The sequence below is a fragment of the Pavona decussata genome, unplaced genomic scaffold (assembly GCF_977016875.1).
Source record: "Pavona decussata unplaced genomic scaffold, jaPavDecu1.1 SCAFFOLD_285, whole genome shotgun sequence".
NCBI lineage: Eukaryota > Metazoa > Cnidaria > Anthozoa > Scleractinia > Agariciidae > Pavona > Pavona decussata.
In genome coordinates this window covers 592,467-611,272 of record NW_028145686.1, presented here as the reverse complement: position 1 = coordinate 611,272, position 18,806 = coordinate 592,467, and the positions used below count along the sequence as shown (strand labels likewise).

The 18,806-nt window shown below is 41.9% G+C and overlaps 2 protein-coding genes and 1 pseudogene across 6 annotated transcripts in view; all 3 read right to left on the bottom strand.

Moving 5' to 3' along the window:
* The window catches only part of LOC146455150 (BTB and MATH domain-containing protein 36-like), a 102,183-nt gene that overhangs the window by 27,780 nt on the left and 55,597 nt on the right, over positions 1–18,806 (bottom strand). The window lies entirely within an intron of this gene.
* Positions 1–18,806, bottom strand: part of LOC146455152 (BTB and MATH domain-containing protein 36-like) — a 129,240-nt gene that overhangs the window by 77,565 nt on the left and 32,869 nt on the right. The gene's annotated exons all lie outside the window — the stretch shown is intronic.
* The window catches only part of LOC146455151 (BTB and MATH domain-containing protein 36-like), a 49,515-nt pseudogene continuing 45,733 nt past the window's right edge, over positions 15,025–18,806 (bottom strand). The window contains exon 4 of the transcript XR_014859076.1: positions 15,025–15,090. The product of XR_014859076.1 is annotated as a BTB and MATH domain-containing protein 36-like (transcript). The remainder of the gene's footprint in view (positions 15,091–18,806) is intronic.

Below are 18,806 nucleotides of genomic sequence, written 5' to 3'. Positions count from 1 at the left end.
AAATTCACGTATTGGTAGGTCTAACATAAACCTGGCCAAGTTAATTCTCATCTTTCGTACTCATTTCGCGATAAATATGTGCTAGTTTTCAATAAGCGTTTGCTCTTTAATATAGGAAAATTTTTCCTTTTTTTTTCTCGGAAATCGCCTCATGACGCAATTAGTTACCTCAACATTCACAGTGTAAAGTAAACATTTAGGAATCCGAAGTTTTCTCTTCAAACGCGTCGCATGGTTTTCAAGACATGCTGGCTAACAGGTTGAAAACCTGAAACATGAGTACAAATAACTTGTCCTGAACAGGTCAAAGGCCTTTTATCAGCGTCGTGTCGCTCGAAAAGTGGTATTCTGTGCCCTGTTGGTACTGGTTTCGGCTGAGGTCACCGTATCGAAGACTGATGAGAACGGATGGTCTTATTATAGTCTGTTACAAGCTAAATACACTAAAAGAAACGTAATAGAGCTTACCGTAATTATAAACAGCTGTTGTTACGGCCGCATTCCACGTTGTTATGTTTAGCATTTAATTCTTTGTAAGGTTGCACATTCCTTTCGCATTCTTTTCAGATATCACTATTCTTTCTGTTAAATTTCTCCGCATAATTTTCTTTGTTCTTAGATCATTTTGTAAGTTTCATAGTCAATTCTAATTCATTTCGCTTCAGCGTTCACGGCAACATCGTTGCAGTTTTTTCGTCCAGCCATCGTACATTTTTTTTTCCGTTCAACTTTCTAGCCACACAACGTTTGTAAGTATTTTCGCTTAGTTTCTTTCCGTTTCCTGTATTTTTGTCGTTTCATAGCCGTCATTTGTATTCCTTAGTAATTTGTATTTGTTTCGCTTTTAGCAACCGTAATCGCAATTCGAAATAACAGTAATAAAGACGAGTTGGAACCGTGGACTATCTCTGGATTATTCGCCTATATTACGTTGAAACGTTATGGATCCAATTGGGGAACAAGTTGGAACGGAAAGCGACAGTTTGGATTTCGGTAACGCTGCTTTAGCAACCGGTGTAACAAGGCGACGGCAGCGCACAGAAAAGGGAAAAGCATTTATCGCACATGTTCGATGGACGGATTGTCAGACTTTATTTAGAAGAATCCAACGTCAAATGAAGGAAATGGATAGGTTGGCGACTGATGAAGAGAATGTGGACGTCGTCGAGAGGAATTTAACTTCATTTCGTTTTTCCGTGGAAGAGCTCAAGGTGGGTTTCGCTGCTCTTTTAAATGATCTTGAGTCCGAGGAGGATTTGGACGTTGCAAACGAATGGTATATTAATCTGAATGAAACGATTAACGACTTTTTGGACAAAACTGTACTCTGGATTTCAACCGCGAAAGAGACAATCGAACATAGCTTGGAAACGAGATCTCAAGTTGGCTCGTTATATTCCACATCGCGTCGTTCAAAGGCATCCTCTAGACATTCTAGCCGTTCGATTACCTCAAGCAGAGCGAAAGAGAAAGCAAAAGCCGCCGAGTTAAAGGCCAGAGTTGCCATGTTGGAAAAAAGGAAAGAGTTGGAGTTGAGAGTCGAGAAGTTACGCCTCGAAGAGCAGTTGGCGGTTGCTCGCGTGCGAGAGAGTGTGTTCGCTGAAATTGAAAGGGGTGTCGGCGATGCAGATTCGACTGATCGTCAAGAATTGTCTCCGAAAGATTCTTTTGTACAGGCATCTACTTCATCTGGGCCGTTTCTTCCGACTTCCTCAAGCGCTTACACGTCTCCAGCCGTTACGTCTAATACTACGACTAAAGTGAGTTTTACCGCTGATTTATATGACGCTCCTATGATACAAACTCCTCCTAAGCCAATGCAGCATCCAAGTCTGAATCCTTTTGCACCTGAGTTTCACGTCGCGGAAACGAAGCAAGATACAGAGCCATTAGGACAACCGAAACAAGAGCCTTTCGCGAGTGAACCTCGATACATGGCCTACACACATCAAAGCACTAAGCAGTTTTGTGAAGTCCTGCAACAACAGAACAGATTAACAGAATTACTAGCGGAGCAACAACAACAGAGTTTACTGCCTTCTCTTACACTGACCAAGTTTAGTGGCGATCCTTTGGAGTACTTTACCTTTATAAGAAGTTTTGAATCGCATGTAGAGGCTAAGGTCAGCGCGAATGATGTACGTCTGCAATACTTAGAGCAGTATTTACACGGAGAACCCAAGGACCTAATCAAGGGATGTCTCCACCTTGATCGACACAGTGGATACCTAGAGGCCAAAAAGCTCCTTAACGAAAAGTATGGGGACCCATACAAGATATCCAACGCCTATCTCAAGAGAATTGACGAGTGGCCCTGCATCCGACCAGGAGACGAGTTGGCATTAGACAGATTCTCCATCTTCCTAAGTCAGTGCCGGAGCGCGATGGCAACTCTAACCTATCTGTCTATTCTAAATCATCCCCACAATTTGCAAAGCATGGTAACCAAGCTTCCATTTACGCTTCAAGACCGATGGCGCCGAGAAGCAAATAAAAGGAGAGTGGTGAGTGGAGTAATCCCTTCCTTTGCCGACTTCGTGAACTTCGTTAATGCAGAAGCAGGAATTGCGACCGACCCAGTCTTTTCTCGTGAAGCGCTTCGTCGTTTGGATGGCACCTCAGATCGACCTGATCGTTCCAGCAAAGGCAGAGGTAAAAGCTTTGGCAAGTCTAAAACGCCTGAGAGCCATAATGTTACCTCCAGTCACGCGACAGATGTGACCGCTGACCAACAATCAGGCTCACGCACTCCCATTAGCCTCTGTAAGTTGTGCAACAAGAACCATGACTTGGACGACTGTCTAGACTACTTGAAGAAATCCTTGTCACAAAGGAAAGACTTCCTAAAGATGAAATCACTCTGCTTTGCCTGCTACAGTCCTGGACATAGATCTAACGGTTGTGCCCAGCGAAGGACCTGTAAGAGCTGCTCACGTCGACATCCAACGGGTCTACATGATGATAGCTTCGCCCTCAATCAGGAGGCTTCCAAACAGGCTAGCTCTACTCCCCTGCAACCAAAGGAGAAGGTTTTAAATGCTCAAACGGAGGTGGAAGAGGCCCTCTGCCATGTTGTAGGCACCAAAGAATCAGTAGCCGCCGTTCCTGTCGTTCCCGTTAGGCTGAAATCTGCTGAAAGTGAAGTCCTCACTTACGCCATGCTTGACACCTGTAGTACCGGTTCGTTCGTTACTGACGACATCGCGACCACCTTGGGGGTGAATGGCGTGAATACACAGCTCATGGTGAAGACTGTCAATGGTACGAAGTTGCACGACTCTAAGGTCCTGAATGGATTAATCGTCACGGACTTAAAGGGCAAGAATCCCATACAGCTACCGAAGATATTCACTAAAGAGGACCTCTGCACACCCCCAAATGTGCCTACGCCTGAACTTGCCTATCGTTGGAAACATCTCAGAAACATAGCCGGCGAGCTGCCTGCGCAGTTACCGAACGTCAGGATTGGTCTTCTGATTGGCTCAAACTGCCCGAAAGCTCTCGAACCCATAGACGTATTAGCTGGTGAAGATGGTGGTCCCTTCGCAATCAGGACGTTTGCTGGATGGGCAATAGTGGGCGCTCTGTACATGTGCGTTACAGAACATTCAAATGTCAATTGCCATAGAGTTGCTGCTACGGAAGTTGGTTCAGGCAGACACCTCGACCACCACTTCATGGTAGAGAGCAGAGTTAAGGAGATCGTCACTCCACAAGCACTCAATAAGATGCTCGAACTGGACTTCAGTGAACGAACGGAGGATAAGGAGCAAGAATATTCACGAGAAGACATGAAGTTTCTGAAGATAGTTAGCCAGGGAGTTCGTCACGAGGAGGATAATCATTATGAAATTCCCCTTCCTTTCCGCGATGACAGCCAATGGTTTCCCGACAATAGAGGTCAAGTTCTTCAAAGAGCACTATGGTTAAGAAAGAAGCTTATTAAGAATGAGAAGTTTTACAAGGACTATGTTAACTTTATGAGTAGCATCATTGCCAAGGGATTTGCTCGGAAGGTACCGTCTCATCTTATCCCTGCAAAGACGGGCCAAGTCTGGTACATACCCCATCATGGCGTCTACCATGCTAAGAAGCCGAACAAGATAAGGGTGGTGTTCGACTGTAGCGCAAGATTTGGAGGAACATCGCTCAACGACAAGTTGCTACAAGGGCCTGACCTGACGAATCGACTTGTTGGTGTCCTTACAAGATTTCGCGAAGACCCTATTGCGTTTATGGGGGACATTGATGCAATGTTTCATCAAGTCCGCGTACCAGAAGGCCAGCGAGACTTCCTTCGCTTCCTTTGGTGGCCTGATGGAGACCTAACGCAAGACCTTGAAGAATATCAAATGAATGTCCATTTGTTCGGCGCAGTGTCGTCACCAAGTTGCTCAAATTTCGCGCTGAAGAAAGCCGCAGATGACGCAGAAAAGATTGTTGGAACAGAGGCCGCAGATGTTCTGCGAAAGAACTTTTACGTTGACGACTGTCTGCGCTCCGAAGGAAAAGAAGATACCGCTATCGAAAGGATACGTGACGTACGCCATGCTTGCGCCCTTGGAGGGTTTAATTTAGCCAAGTTCGTTAGCAACAACAAGAACGTTCTCGAAAGTATCCGGCAAGAAGTGCGCGCCCCAGAAGTTAGATCGTTAGAATTAGGGAGTGATTATTATCCAGTGGAGAGAGCCCTTGGTGTCCAGTCGGCAATCGAATCGGACATGTTCGGTTTCAGAATTGTCATCAAAGACCAACCGCTAACAAGGAGGGGTATACTATCAACCATATCCTCCGTCTACGACCCCCTGGGTATAGCTGCGCCCTTCCTGTTAGTCGGGAAGAAGATATTGCAGGATCTGTGCCGAACGAAGCTAGGATGGGGCGACGAGATTTGCGAGGAGTTCCGCGTACGTTGGGAAAGGTGGAGAGGCCAGTTGCCTGCACTTGAGCGTTTCTCTATGGAACGATGTCTGAAGCCCAATAACTTTGGCGTCGTCGTGTCGAGACAGATCCACAGCTTCTCTGACGCAAGTTCGACTGGTTATGGTCAAGTATCCTACCTTAGAATGGAGAACGAGAGAGGTGACGTCCATTGCGCATTCCTTATAGGGAAGGCTCGGGTTGCTCGCGTGAAGACTATGACTATCCCTCGTTTAGAGTTAACCGCAGCCACTGTATCGGTACGTGTGGTAGAGATCATCGCCAGAGAGTTAGACGAACCTGTTAATAGCAGGCACTTCTGGACAGACAGCACAACTGTGTTAAAGTACATATGCAACGAAAAGAAGCGTTTTCAAGTCTTTGTCGCCAACCGTGTTCAGACTATGCGAGACGCGACAAACCCCTACCAGTGGAGGTACGTTGAGTCCAAAAGGAATCCAGCAGATGACACTTCCCGTGGTCTTGACGGTCAAGAATTATCCCTGCAGTGTCGTTGGATTACAGGACCAAACTTCTTACGGCTACCCGAGAGTGAGTGGCCTCAAGTCCCTGGAGACCTAGACGACATCCCTGTAGACGACCCTGAAGTTAAAAGGATCTCGGTACACAGCATGGACGTCAATGAGAGCGAAGATTTTCTGACGAGGCTTAACCGGTTTTCCGAATGGCACCGACTGAAGAAATCTATTGCTTGGATACTCCGTCTCAAGCCCAAGCAAGGTATTACTGACGATGGTACAAGGAGAGGTGGAAGCGCTACAAAGGTTGAAGTCGTTCCTCTGAGGGTAGAAGAGTTGGATAGAGCTGAGAAGACCATTCTTAAACTTATACAGAGCAGAGCGTTTCCTAAGGAAATAGGAGCCTTGCAGAAGATTCAAAGAGCATACCCCAAGGACGATCGCCAATTCGCGAAAGCGAAGAAGTCTGAAATTAGTAAATCAAGTACCCTGTTCCGCCTCGATCCCTTTCTAGACAAGGATGGACTCATCCGCGTTGGTGGTAGACTGGGTAATTCACAGGAGTTCGAAGAAAACTTTAAGCATCCGGTTATTCTCCCTAAGAAGAGTTTCATCGTCGAGCTTATCATTCGCGACGCTCATTAGAAAGTCGCTCATGCTGGCAGAGGCATAACGTTGAACGAGCTTAGAAGCCGATATTGGATAGTCAGCGCGAATTCTGCTGTCAGACATCTCATTTCCAAGTGCGTTGTGTGTCGTCGCCTTCGAGGAACAACCGGTGAACAGAAGATGGCTGATCTGCCGAAGGAGAGGATAACAGCTGCCCCTCCCTTCACCTATTGTGGTGTCGATCTGTTTGGTCCCTTTCAAATAAAGCAAGGCAGGAAAGAAGTAAAACGTTATGGGGTACTATTTACTTGCTTAGCCAGCAGAGGAGTGCACATCGAAACAGCAGACTCGCTAGAAACAGATTCCTTCATGAACGCACTACGAAGGTTCATAGCAAGGAGAGGGCCAGTGCGCGAGATCAGATCAGACCAGGGAACCAACATTGTGGGAGCTCAGACAGAGCTTAAGAAAGCCCTAGAGGAGATGGACCATGATGACATCCAAAGACGCCTCAGTAAAGACTTCAATTCTGATTGGGTTATCAAATGGAAAAGGAATCCACCAGCTGCGTCTCATATGGGTGGCGTATGGGAACGGCAGATACGATCTGTTCGATCCATCTTGTCTGCGCTGATGCGAGAATACGGTCACGCCCTTGATGATGAGTCTTTTAGAACCTTGATGACTGAGGTAGAATGCATCATCAACAGCCGTCCGCTTACCGTCCCGTCAAGTGATCCCGGGGATTTGGACCCCTTAACGCCGAGTCACTTATTGACGATGAAATCAAAGATCGTAATGCCGCCCCCGGGTAACTTTCAGAAGGCCGACGTTTATCTCCGTCGAAGATGGAAACGGGTTCAATATTTGTCCAACGTCTTTTGGTCGAGATGGAGAAAGGAGTACGTCCAGACCCTACAAGAGAGAGTGAAATGGAACAATCCGAGGAGAAACCTTCAAAGAGGGGACCTTGTATTGATCGCCGATGATAGAGTGCCAAGAAATCAATGGAATATGGCTCGAGTTGTCGACTCACGCCCAGATTCAAAGGGACAGGTCCGATCGGTGAAGGTTGCAACGGCAACGACAACGTTGGAGAGGCCAATTCAGAAGCTCGTGCTAATACTTGAGAATGAAGAAAACTGAAGACCAGGGGTATATCCCAGCCAGAGGAGCCATGAAGATTCAGAGATGTTCAATGAACTTTAATGCTTAATTAAGAATTAAGGACATAAGAGTTTTTCCTAACTCTTAGGGGAGCCAGATGTTACGGCCGCATTCCACGTTGTTATGTTTAGCATTTAATTCTTTGTAAGGTTGCACATTCCTTTCGCATTCTTTTCAGATATCACTATTCTTTCTGTTAAATTTCTCCGCATAATTTTCTTTGTTCTTAGATCATTTTGTAAGTTTCATAGTCAATTCTAATTCATTTCGCTTCAGCGTTCACGGCAACATCGTTGCAGTTTTTTCGTCCAGCCATCGTACATTTTTTTTTCCGTTCAACTTTCTAGCCACACAACGTTTGTAAGTATTTTCGCTTAGTTTCTTTCCGTTTCCTGTATTTTTGTCGTTTCATAGCCGTCATTTGTATTCCTTAGTAATTTGTATTTGTTTCGCTTTCAGCAACCGTAATCGCAATTCGAAATAACAGTAATAAAGACGAGTTGGAACCGTGGACTATCTCTGGATTATTCGCCTATAGCTGTATTGTGCTTAAATTTCCTTGCAAGATCAATCTACGTGATCAAACTCGTGTGCATGAACGCGTCCATCCACAGTTGATACGCACCTCTAGCTGACAAGCTCTATGATTCAGTAGGTTGCTAGGGTTCCAACCATATGATTGGCTTATTTTTGGTTTTCACCTGACGTCGCCGGAGGATATTTGCGTACTTGGGCATCGCCAACGTTGGTGCCCCTCGAGTGTGATTTGTTTCGACTTCACAATGGATCTACCCATAGGAAAATCCTGTTAAGTATTTGAATGGGGGAAGCTCTGATTGCGATAAAGAAAACTCAAGAAGCGACATGATCTCGCTGTTGAAAAACATCAGAAAGAATATGAGAAGTATGAGGAAAATCGAGCTAAGTTAAATGATTGGATAATGACAAATGACAGAATAAGGGATGAAGCAAAACAAAATTTCAAAAACACTGATTTTGCCTTGAAGTTATACAATATGGTTCATCAAGGACAAAAAATGAATCTGAGGGAGCCCCAGTTTTCTGACTTTTATCAGCCAAGTAGCTCTAAGTGTCCAACAAAAACAAGTTGACTTAATTTACGCTTGAGCATCAGCTTTGGCAATTGGATTTCAGTGCAGTAAGTCATTTCTTATAAAATGTCAAATAAAAAGCTTTCAAATGTTTATTATTTTTTTCCGAAAGGATTTTGGAAGGGATTGCCTGTTGTTAAGAAATTATCCCAAGTAGCTGGACTTTCCGAAGATGAAGCAAAACTCTGGCTGATGAAACAAGCAATCTGGCAGATTTATTTGCCTGCTCCGAGGATATTCTTGGGCCAACGGGATCTGCAGCGTGGGAGGCAGCCCCTATTCGGAAACTGTAGCCTTTGTAAACGGATGGATTAAGACCACATTGCCTAGTATGGCAGAGAAAAGCTGAGTACTGAACGAAGACCGAGACTTTGGTGATCAATAAAAAGTGCACCATTTCTGAAACCCCGCAATGATAAGTACCCAAGTAAGATGTCAATGGGGGCAATAAGCAGGTTGGGGAGAAATAAGTAAATGAAGGGGGTCTGGTTATAGAAATACTTGTAATTGATAAACTTGATCTTGAAAACCACAACCTTCTTCCTACCGTTCGCTAATTTGGTCAACTGATTAATTTGCAAAGGTGGAGGACACCTTTTTTGTGGGAGAAAGTCATCTCACCCACTCTCAAAAAGGCAAAAAAGGCACATGGCTTGAAATAATAAAACCTGATTTTGTGAAAACAAAGACAATGAAGCTGAGTTTAAAATTATATGGAGTATGGATACTGTTATGGGAAGTCTCAAGTGTCCAATTTGGCTTCCAGCTTTCCATAGCCTTTAAGCATCTGAATAACAACAAAAGCTTTTGAAGGATCTGGAAACCCCGAAAGCTTGTGAGAATAGCTTAAGGCGGGAACATATGTATTGATTGTTGAAGCTGCATACTGAAGATCAAATAGGTATGCAATAAACAAACAAAACATTGGCACTGGAATTGGAACTTTTTCCAGGGCAAAATGATCCGGAAATGTGGCCTGAATAAAACGGTAAAGCAAGCGCCAAGCCCTTTGGTAAGTTGGAAGGGAAGAGGGTTGTAAGCTAGATTGCATGAGCAAAACCACTGTGGCTACCAACCCAGCAATTGATAATCGCCTAAAAGTCACACAATACAACCCCTTACAGGGAGCATGACTAAAATGCATTTTGCAAGACCCCTACATCAGAGCCCAGATGCTGTCACGCAAACTTGCTACTAGTATTACGAAAGAGGAGGAATAAACATCATCGATTAAACTGATTAAAGAAGGCATGAATATGCTTTCGCTTTCCTTCTGCTGCCAACATTTCTTTTCCGGAAAATTTTAGTTCAGGGAAATGATAGTAACTTAACCCTTTAACCCCCAAGGCAAAACGACATTTTCTCCAGATCCAAGACTACAGACTCAATGTGCATGTATGATATACCATTTTAAAGCTACTCATGAGTGTAGTTCATAACTGATATAATTATGAATGAGAAAAGTTATGGGTTTGAGATAAATGGCCTTAAAACGTAAAAATTTAAAAGTTCAAAAACGTCCCAATCCTTGTGTATATTAGGTATACCTCTAAACTATAGCTCATTTTGCAGTTCTCAACACGTTCATTAATGTGAGAGATTTACTAAGACCCACAACTTGTTGAAAAGTTATGGGGGTGGTCATCCATATCACATATGGGAGAGGGTTAAGTTTTTATCCTTTTAATGAGTAGATCTTCACAAGATCATCTCCGTGTCAAAAATTCATAGAAATCTGTCAAATATTGAAAGAGTTATGGAATTATGTGCCAATTGGCACTCTTGGGGGCTAAAGGGTTAAAGCGGGTTTAACAAAAAACGATTTTTTTTTCTATTTACGTTCTGAGGAATAATTTGGGACTCGCGTATTAGCAAGCGCACAATATAAATTTTAAATGGATTAATTAACCTAGACAAATATGAAAACGACAGTGACAATGGATTGATTCTTGAAGTTCATCTAGAATATCCTAAAGAGTTGCATGACAAGCATAATGACTATCCACTAGCTGCTGAAAAAATAAATGTTTCTAAAAGTACGTTATCGAATTATTGTGCAAACATAAGGTAAAATTATAATATAACTATAGGACAAGTCAAAAAATTGATTCCATCCTTGAATGACAAGCTAAACTATGTGCTCCACTATAGAAATCTCCAACCGTATACTGACTTGGATTCAAAATAAAAAAGATCCACCGTGTACTGAAATTTAATCGGTCGCCATGGTTGAAGCAATATATTGATGCAATACACAGAAAAGAACTTTAAGGGGCTGTTTACATGGAGGGAGGAAGATACTAGCACTTGGAAGATCCTAGAGGGCGGGTCATCCTAGCGCTATATGTTTTCTCTATTCAGTTTACATGCATAAAGTTGTACTTGGCCCTAGCGCTGGGATCTTCCTAGAGATAGGAACTTTCTAGCTTAGAGATAGGAAGATCCTAGCACTAGGAAGGTCCATGCACCATGTAAACTACTTTCGCTCGGAAGGTTCTAGTACTAGGGACAAAAAGAACAAACATGGCGGCAGCCAGGCGTTCAGCTGCGCAAGGCCGACAGTTATCCTTCTTTTCCTTCTCCACTTGGTAACCACTTCGGCCCACATTTCTGCATGTAGACCAAACGAGACGTTTTTCCGCCTTCTCAGATCTTTCTGGTGCTAGGATCTTCCTCCGTCCAGGTAAACAGCCCCTAAATTATGTGCAAAAAATTCATTTCAGAAAGATTTCGTCAAACTTATGAATAATAGCGTATTTGGTAAAAGGATGGAAAAGATCAGAGAGCAAGTCAATGTGAAACTCGTAAATGATGAAAAAAAAATTGTTAAAAGAAAGTTCGAAACCAACTTATAATGTATCTTTAAAAATATTCAACGAAAATCTGGTTGCTGTATATAAGATCAAAGAAAGTCTACTATTAAATAGACCCACTTATGTGGGGATGTGTATTCTAGACCTTTCGCCACATCAAAGGAAAACGTCAGCTTAGATCGCATAAATGCGTCAAGAGCGAAAATTGAATCCTGAAAATTTTGAACACAACATTCAAAACGGTGTGCTGCTTCATCAAAACTTTTAAAAAGGCATGATGATGACAGAGTTTTCACACTATCAAAACTTTTATTAAATGTGTGCACTTCTGATAATTTTCCTGATAAATTTAATTTATGGGTAAGTCTGATTGGTTAAAAAGTCACACCACTGTCATATTACTTAAATACAATAGAGTGTTTTCACATGACGTCACTACGGCCATGTTGGTGTCCCAAAACAAAGAAATGGCGGCCATGTTGGTGTCCCAAACTAAACCTCTGGGAATTGAACTCTATTTTTATGCAAATACTTTCTTTTGTTTCAGTAAATGACCATGGCCAGTAGTCACGTGAATGAAAACGCTCTGTAGTATTCTGATGACTCATTTCCTCGGGAAAGTCCCTAATGTATTACATCAGCAACTTCCTCTTTTTCCAAAGAATCATGTTTCTTTTTGAGAATGTCTCGCTATGGTGATTTTTGAATATTTAATCGATTGTAGTATAGGAGTTTAGGCAAGATGTGATAGCTAGTACAAGTGCATTTTTAAAAAATTGAAAATAGTCACGTTACACCACATATATTAAAACCAAACCAGTTATTTCAAGGAATCGGCGCCAGGGCAGTTTTCCAGGAATTTCCTAAGGTCAACATATCTTGCACATATACTAGATCGAGCAAATAATTGAGCACAGTTTTATATATTCCCAAGGTTAAGTACAAAAAAATACGCTCGTCGAGTTGGGCCTTCGCTCGGCGAAAAAAATGCCTGTAAAATCATTTTTTACGGTCGTTTAATTTTGCCATTCTTTAAAAAATGGTCTCGTTACCCCAGTTTGTATACTACTCTCCTGCTAAAAGATCTTCAGTGATACCAAAACTTACCAGTTTGGTTGCATTTTCCGCTTTCTCGAACGTAAAAAATACCTTCGGTTGATGCCGTAATATGAGCGTTGGAAGCCATCCTGTATGTGATGTAATCTGACAATGCTGGCGGAGGTTGTCAGCAGCCAAAGTACGACGTTCATCTCAGCTAATTTCAGTATCAATCTTGTCTTACATGACAGTTACTGTAAAATTTCAGTTTGAACTTTGCGCCACCTGCCGATAACCTTTTTTACAATGACGGACAAATTTCTCGCGCGTTCATTGGCTTATTTTTATCATCAATTAGAGTACAGACTGATGAAAAGACGGAGATGACGCTACAGGTGAAAAAGTTTCCCAAACTTTTCAGGGTCGTATTCGTGTTTCGGCGAGGACTCAGACTCAAACTAAAATTCTTAAATGAGAGAATCGTTTTAACGGTTATGCCTGTAAGACAAAGCTCTGGAGCGGAAAGTTGCGGATCTTTGTTGAGGTGCAGGACCTGCAATTTGGCGATGAGCGCGAATTATTGTTGAGCGGACTTTTTACTGGAGCCGAAAAAAACAATGTTCAATGTTTTTTTAGAAAGTCGTCAGCTGGAATAAAGGTTTGTTTCGAATTTTGATTCCTATTTGTTTTGTCGATTCGTTAGTGTATTACTGATTTCTTGTTTTAGACATTTAGTCTATGAACCGGAAATTCTCTCAATTATGACGACTAAACCGATGTTTTTCGCCTCTTCTCTTTTTCTAACTTGGCTCTACTCGAGTAACTTGAGATTGAACCTCGTTTATCTGCGTTTTGTTATTGTAAAAAACATATCAACGTCAGTTTTTTAAGAGCCTGGCCTCTTATTGATGATAAATTTCGTCAAAACATTGTCCATAAAAACCTCGACAATGTTGTAGCGAAATTTATCATAGATAAGAGAAGGGACCCATAAAAAAAACATTGATGTCAATTCCGATATACTGCAGCCAAACTGATTCTATACAACGCTTTCTTCTAGATGTGTTTTCCCATTCGTACTTTTTTAAACTGATCACTGTATTTAAGATCTCCGTAAAGCATCCGATATAATCTATCAAGAATGTGGTAAGTAAAGAAATTTATTGACGTGTGGAATAATTCACTGAAGAATTTCCGCTGATAAAGTCGATCTATTCCCCTAACCCCGATAACAGCAAGGACATTTTTTAGTTACCGTCGATAACTGAGAGAAAATGCTGTAGATTTGTAAAAAACATTCTGAAAACTGGTATCAGAAGATCACATGAGCACCTCTGTTAAACATCCATTTGATTAAATGTCGCCATTCTTCTATCTTACCTCAAGGCCGCGGGAAAAAGCAACTGGCAATCGGGCACAGCAAACCCAATAAAACCATCAAGAGTACAAACATTATAACATGTTGCTGCCGTGAAACAGGATCTCTACAAGACGCCGAAAAAGGCAAGAAACATGGTTAAGGCTTGACAAAGCTTCATTAATCGAGGAGATCCGGTACATGGCCTTCAGCGCAGTGGTCCGTTATTTTAGCCACTATAGACCACCATTGTAGCTCCGTGTACCGAATTGCTAATCAGACCACGTTGTTAAATTAGTCTACAGGTCTCCTATACCGCTAAAAAAATCGTATAATTTACGTTACTTGAAAAATCTTACAATGATTAGAAAAAAAAAAACACCGCCTTTAAACCACGAAAAGGAGACTTCATTGTACTGGTGAACTGAATGAAGGCTTCTACATCATAGCAATCTCAGTTTAGTGACCATGAGCTGGATGCATGATATCTCCTATTAAGTTAAAAGTTTTAGCTTTTAACCTTTTGGACATGGTCTTAAAAGACGATTCTAAACAAAGCTTCCAAGAAATGGGCCCTTGTACCAAAAAAAAAAAGCCAATAGTTTGGACGCATCAAATCAAAGAAGGCTAAGAAACCGGCCCTAGCACGTGATTAATCAGCATTGCTCCTCCTTATTCTTTACATGGTTTGCCAGTTCATCGCACCATCATGAATCCCAGGTACCTAGACAATGAGAGGTGTTATGGGGAATATTGTCTAACCTAGAAACACGACAAGATTGTAGGCTGCAGGGGCCGGATAAATTAAATTCTCACAAGACGAATCCAGAGGATTGGTTGAAAACAATAGGCCTTGGTGAGAATGATGTATTCTTCAGTGAGTGACACAGCAAACTCTTAAAAAAGGAAATCTGAGTGCTCGGCATAGGCCTTGGTATTTAAACAAACCTTGGGATAATCATATGTCCTCTATTGTCTCATCCGATACGATATTTTATATCAGTTCTCTAAGTCGCTTTTCACCGCGGCTGTACTCACAAGACTGATATACTGGGGTCAAGTTAATAAAAAGATTACACTTGTAGTTTACAAGCTGGAGCGTTGGTTTGACATGCACAGACAAAAAGAAACTCAATGAAAAGTTCAGAAACGGGTTTAATAATCCTCGTTTAACAATTCTAACAATGCTTATTGAACTCAATTTCTGCATGCGCGTGAAATAAAAAAGGCCCAGATTGTTGGTTACAAGTGTAGACGTTTTATTTAATCTGTCACTGGTTGATCCTGATGACACGCAGCAACAGCCACCAATGGAATTTATTTTTATTAAACCTATCCTAAATTAGAAGCATGACCACAGACACCGCCATGCGAGAAGCGAAGTAATGGCTCAGTACAGTCATTTCCAAGCGTGACCACCCCATCCCCGCCCTCGGGCTTCCCCGTCCCAACTGACCACCCTCAATCGGACATGTACCTACAGTAGCCATCATGTATGGTGCAAGCCGAGAAATGAAGCGAAAGTGAAATTCATTCTTATTAACAACTTTATTGCAACCGTTAACTATACTATATACTATATATACTTCTATATACTTCGTTAATTGTATGGTCAACTCCATATCTAACTCAAAATTTGAAAGCAAACCAATTAACAATTTTCGAATGCAACTTGAACATAACAATGAAGCAGTCATTCCTATTCTCTAAATCAGCCACCAGGATCATGGATCAGCATGCGTTATTTTACTTATACATTTTAATTTTTTCCTTTCAAGCTAAAACCATGTTTTATACAGTTTTGACTATAACTTTTGCAATAAGCTGTGCAATCCAAAAAAACCTAAAACATTACATGGCTCATCAGTGACCAGTTGGGTGAAGGCACACTAAAAAGCTTGCCTTCAAACATTAGTATAAATATTTTTTCCTAAAATTGTCGTGACATTCAAGCACAGCATTGTTGTAAAAAGGTTTTCATTTAAGCGGTGCTGAAAAACGAGGAACGAACACGCTCCCAGTTCCGCATTCAATGGGGCATTTCTGAATTGTTGTGAACCTCATTATGAAAGCGAGGCTAAGTGCAAAGGTTTTTATTACGAAAATTAGGTTTCATTCATATGCAAACAAAACTCATTCTCATATGAAAAGCTTTTGCACTTAGCCTTGCTTTTATAATGAGGTCCACAGCAACTCGAAAATGGCCTATTAGTTTTAGTAAACTGAATTAATTTTTAATTCCAAAAGGTCAAAAATGATTCCTTTACAATTTTAAACTGTTGCTGTTCATTACTTGTTGCTTGAGTTCGCTTCCATCCCCGAAAGAAAGATGAAGTTTATTTGTTAGTCAGATGTAAAGCTAACGCTCAGTAACAGCACTATTCTCGGATTTTCAAAAGACAACAATTGTCATTGAGGGAACTAAGTCAGGATTCAATTTCTATCGTCTGTGTCGAGTTCTTGTGTGGGCACTTGACCTTTCATTGCAACAAGACCTCCCGTATTTCACTGCCGAAATAATTGGTTACTTGGTGGTTCCCCCTCATCTTATCCAGTAGCGTTTCCAGTCGTTCAATTCTTTGCTCCAGGAAATGTCGCGTCTTTGCGAGATCAAGATCCTCCAGATGTACAGTTACCGACAGCGTCTCCAGCCTCATATTCTTGAGGAGGTTGTTGCATCCTTGACGTACATCATCTAAGCCGTACAAGTCCGCAATCCTCAACAACTTCATCACATTTTTCTTCGTAATAGATTGATCCCTGATAAACTTAATGCAAGGATTGAAGATGAGTTTTACTTGGTACTCGTCGCTTAGCTTGAGGAGATGCTCCACGTTTTCTACTGAAATTGAACAGAAAAGAAGATCAACAAAAAAAGGGTTCGTGGCTAGTGTACTACTACCTCACTGACGTCGGCTGGGACGAGTCGTCCGCTCTGCACTGTTTATCTGTATCCCCGAAAGAAACGGTTTTCGATCATTTCTATTCAAATCTAAAAGAACATGATATTTTAGCTGACATTCAGTCTGCTTTTAGAGCCCTTCACTCCACGAAAACTTCCTTTCTAGAAGGTAAAAGAGGTGGCGTCGCACTTCGAACCTAAGTGGCAAATACAGCCGGTTTCTGTAGCATGAAGAAACTAGGAGTATTGCTTCTACCCCTGGATGGGATGCTAGTCCGTCGCATGACTATACCCCCCATGCCAACCAAAACCTACCTAAGCTAAATTAAGCCAACTAGAGTACTTTTTAGTTTAACCGTAATGCTATTTAGGCTAACCAATCAAGTACCCAGCAGGGGCGGATCCAGGAAAAGGGGGTGGCTGACGCGACAGAACGATATCGGAATTTACGATTAATAGATATAGCAATAAAATAGCACTATATAGTGATTTTATTTGTAGAGTAAGATCATATTTTACGTATAGTAAGCTGTGATCACAAACAAGAAACCCTACCCATTATTTGTAATGCGTTGCTCAGCCATGCGTGAAGTGGTCTTTCAGCCTCTGGCTTCCCATCTGTAGCACCGCAAGGATCGTTAAAGGGCGATTTACACGGTACGACTTTGTTGCACGCGACAAGCTTAGGACACGCCTAGGATACGAATTGTTTCGTGTAAATCAAACCTACAACACGCTTACGACTGTCGTGTATATCACAAAAAATGTCATAGGATTTGAAAACATAGGAGAATCGTAGGTATAGGCAATGTTGAATGACGAGAGTTGTGTGAAATTTTTTACATGACGTGAGCAGTGCGTGCCTACACCAATCTTTTCATGGGGAATTTTGGACAAAACGCCCTAGCATCTGCTACACATTCTCCCCTCATTTGGTGGCGTTACATCGTTGACATTTTTCTCCTTTAGACACATGGCGAAGATCAATTGAATAGCTTTATCACATACTTAAACAACCTACATCCTACTATCAAATTCACGAGTTCCTTCTCTTGCAGCGAAATCCCCTTTCTTGATGTTAACGCTGTAAACGTAATGCTCATCGACGGCAGATTGGAAACTGACTTGTATGTTAAGCTTACAGACAAACATCAGTATCTCCTTAAATCATCCTGTCACCCATCTCATACCAATCAATCAATTCCTTTCAGCATGGCCTTACGACTTAGAAGAATTTGTTCCACGGACGAGTTCTTCGACAAACGTTCCGACGCACTCACAGACATTTCATCAGGAGAGGATATACACACCGTTTTATTAAAGAAAAAATAGAGAAAGTTCGTCAAATTCCCCGAAGCAAAGCCCTCGAAACATCTTTGAAAAATGAGTCTAACAGGATTCCATTTGTAGTAACATTTTATCCAGCCCTTCCTAACACACGTCGAATCATTTTCAACAATTTAAACATTCTTCGTTCTTCACAGCGATGCAAAGCAACATACCCTTCTCCTCCTTTCATATTGTTTCGCCGATGCAACAACCTACGTAACATACTAGCCAAGGCCAAACACCGCAGACCACCCCCCAAGACACCGCGAGGAGCTTTCCATTGTAACAGAAATAGGTGTAAAACTTGTCACTTTATTATGGAGGGAACCACGTTTACACCTTTTTCTCGACAAACGAACACAGATCCATACGACATCACATCACGTGCTCATCTTCAAATCTCATATACATGATACAGTGCCCCAGATGCAAGGTACAATACATAGGAGAGACTAAACGACATCTAAGCGACAGCCGCATTTGGCGAACACAGACGCGCAATCGAAAAAGCCCTTAAACAACGTCACATTGATCAACCTACCGCCGTTTCAGATCACTACACTCTTCTTGGCCATTCAATCAACAACATAGAACTTCGTTCCCTAAACTCCAACAGAGACGGCATTCGGAAAACTAGGGAACCATTTCTAATTTCCAAGGGCAAGACTCTTGAGCCCTATGGAATGAACAGACGCGATGAAACTTTATCTGTCTACTGTACAAGTTTCAGCTTTCTTTGTTTATCAACCACTCACTTCTCAACTTTTCATTTGTATCGTCTTAAAATATTGTAACCGTTTATTTCCAATTTTTACTTAGCTTTTTGCAGCCCCTGAAGAAGGTTAGTTTTGCCTAACCGAGATATTGGGCAATAAAATTACCCTATTTAGCCGTCCGATCAGCCGGGCATTTAATTCTACTTTTGTTTGCTGAAGCGAGATTTCAGTTCTCGGAAAATAATGTCCAGTAAAGGTAATGCCATTGTTCGCTTCCAGTACTGTACCACTGAAACTGTTGGGAGTGTTATCCCGATTCCGATATCTAATGCAGATACACGTACGTTGTTCCGTCTGTAGACTC